Source organism: Meleagris gallopavo, chromosome 19 (assembly GCF_000146605.3).
Source record: "Meleagris gallopavo isolate NT-WF06-2002-E0010 breed Aviagen turkey brand Nicholas breeding stock chromosome 19, Turkey_5.1, whole genome shotgun sequence".
Lineage (NCBI taxonomy): Eukaryota > Metazoa > Chordata > Aves > Galliformes > Phasianidae > Meleagris > Meleagris gallopavo.
The window spans coordinates 5,743,285-5,746,511 of record NC_015029.2 but is presented as its reverse complement, the minus strand read 5'-3'; positions in this window follow the sequence as shown (position 1 = coordinate 5,746,511).

Here is a 3,227-nt window from a genome sequence, read left to right as displayed (position 1 = left end):
AACTTAGCACAGGGACCAGCCACACAGGGCAAATTGCACATCAACATCTCCAAGAACCAGTAAGCCCAGAGAAATATACTTCAATATACACACAAACAACACGCCATCTCACTACAGTAGGGAAAACACCCTGCAAAATTAAGAGTTAAGCTTTTAAAGTAGATAAGACAGTTAAAATACATTTTAACTTCTCGTGTTCAACTTACAATGGGAACCTCAGTTTTTACTACAGGTTCAGCAGCAAGATAAGCACCAAAGTTAGAACACAGCAAAAGTAAGCAGACCTAGCCCTTATCTGCCTACATGACCTTGAGTAATGTACTGCTAACTGCTGCTCTACTGCTTTTGCCCCTCTGTATGTCAGTGGCTTTTTTTCTTTCTTTTTTTTTTTTTTTAAACCCTAGCACATCCATTTTGCTGAGACTAGAAAGGGATACACACATACAGCCCATTGACTCACAGTAAGCTTCAGGCCACTTCATCCATGTTACCATGTTATCCAAGGTACCCAAGATCAGCCACTGCAGGCTGCTAAGCCACAGTCCTTTCTTCTTCTTTCTTCTTCATCATTCCTGGAAACTCAGATTCAGGGTACATATGGCAGGTTACAAGAATTCTACACGTATCTATATTGAGGGAATCACTAATGCATATCTTGTACAGAAAATGAGAGTGCCAAGGAGGAGAGAAGATAAGAATCAAACAAGATGCTGTTCTGTCAGTGAGAGCTAAACCCAGGGACAGTCCAACAGAAATCAATTTTTACCCAAAGTACTGGCAACTGTGCTTTTTTTGTGTGATCCCATTACTGGAGAGGGGGACAAGCATCCTTTCCCACTCTCCCAATCCCAAAAAATGTCTCAAGAAAAGCTACCATGCCTGGGAGCAGCTGCCCTCACGTACAGATCAGTCACTATCTACAACCATAAGCTAACCCACTCACTCGAGATGCGGTGTGGAAGATGCAGAATAACCTGTCTCAAAGCTCTAGCATTCACTTGAGAAAGTATTCTACGGTATATCTCAAGTATTTAAAAGTACACACACACAAAAAATCCAATCGAGTCCAGCACAAGCACAGAAAGCAACACAGCAGTCATTTCTTCCAGAAATACTACAGATGTCTCGCTGTCACATCAGCTCACATCCCAGTGTCACTGAAGATCACAGTTACTGTGATTGATCAGGAATGTCTTCTCTGTTCTGAATTATTTAGCTATTACTAACTAAGCACAGTGTACTGCAGCTCAAGTTTACTTTAATGGCTCTCTTGAATTTAGTAGATTTGATTACTAGTCTTAAGTGCAAGCTTAAGCTTTGAAATAATTCAAACATCAGATCAGAGATGCCAGTCCAACCCAGGAAGCAAGAGCTACAACCGAAATTTTTTCCCACTGCTCCCCCCTTCTTAGAGCAAAAGTAATATTCTGAAAAGCTACGACACTGGTCAGAAGGAATACACAAGCTGACATCCATACACTGGACCATCAGGCAACCTGCTGCATTGAACACACTCAGTGAAAGCTCTGCCATCACCCCCAGAGAAATGTCAGTTGCAACTGCCTCTGCATCACACCTGATTCCCAGCCAGGAAGTGTCACTGCAGATTGCTTGGGCAGTAAGGGAAATAACTGTCTGCAGAGCACTTGCCAACCATGTTTCTCATCCTACAAATGCTAACAAAACAAAACAACATTCACCAAGTAGCATACAACACACTGCTCAAGAACATAGGCCACTGCACTTCCAAGAACACATGCAGGGACCATTCTTCTCAAAAGGCTTGTGTCCAGCATGAAAGGTAGCATGAAAGCTGCTGCTCTGCAGTGCCTGATCTGAAGTTGACAGCTTTGAGGACTTTTAAGCATTCCAGATCAGATCAGACTAACTTTGGTTGTGTGCTAACTGAAAATTCAGAATATTCTTTCAAGTATAATAAACTTAAGAACAGCAAAATCAGAGTAAATAAAATATCAAAGAATTCTTTATCTTCTCCATGTGTCAACACCAGGCACCCAAACCTACAAGCATGACAACAGCAGCCACACAACAGAGATGTGACTCAGTTTTCAGTTAGCACTGCTTTAGCCTAACACAGCCCAAGACATCTCACTTTCACACTTCACCTGTTACTGATTAGACAGGTGGTACATACTGTGGTACTTCCAACACAGATCAGCAAGTAACTGATCTGTAGTTAAGCAAGTTTCTTGTGCACAGACAAGTTACTGACAAATTATTCAACTGCTAGCAAGCAACTGTATTATCAAAATTCAATGACATTTATGCAGTGAGAGGCTTTCAGTTACGGATGACCAGGTCAAGACAAGCACACCTCTCAAATTTACTGCTCCAAGCTGAGGCAATAGGAAAGATTTCAGATACCACACATAGTCAAGGCCATGATGCTGTGTTAGCTGCTGAAAGAAGGGACACACTTGGCTCACCCGGGAGGCAACTACCACAACTCGCCTACTGCAATACTTCTGTTAAGAAGCAAATGAACAGATGAAGGGCAAACTGGCTTGGGAGTTGTTCTGGGAAGGTACAGGGTGCTCCTCTGGAACAGCAAGCGCCTCTGTATGCTTTGCTGCAGACTGTGCAGAACAGGATTTGCAGCCACACTGATTCACAAGTGAGCCACGAGCAATGGTAAGCTACTGAAGTCCCTCCAGAGCAGCTGCCTGAAAGGTCCTAAGGTCCACATTAGTTTCTTCAAAGTTTCTCATTTAAGTGAAAAAAGCAAGTCTGTGAAACAGGAAATAATCGCCACCTGGCCTGCAACATCAGAAAGAGTCAAGTCAATCTTCCAGCACCAGGCCCAGCATTTGGCTGCATCGCGCTTTGCTACAGTGTGCTTACTGAGCGCAGGTGGAGTGTCAGAGCTGGGACACTCCCAGAGATGGAAACGGAGCACAAACCACAGCAAATCCTCAGGACATCCATGCAGCGGAGCTACAGCTGCTCATCCCCAAAGCTCCTTTCCACAAAGCGAGGCACAGATGGGCAGCAGGCATCCCACCTTGGGCACAGAGCTGGCAATGGCCACAGGTCCACAGCTGCCATCCGCACACTGCGTGAGCCCAGAGATCACAACTCACACTCCGCTCCCTCCATTCCGAGAGGGAAAGCACGGTTCCCCCACACCGGGACTGCTGCCGAGCCTGAAGCCTAACGAAGGCCTCACTTACAGACAGACCGCACGTTCCAGGCAGCTCCCAGGGCCG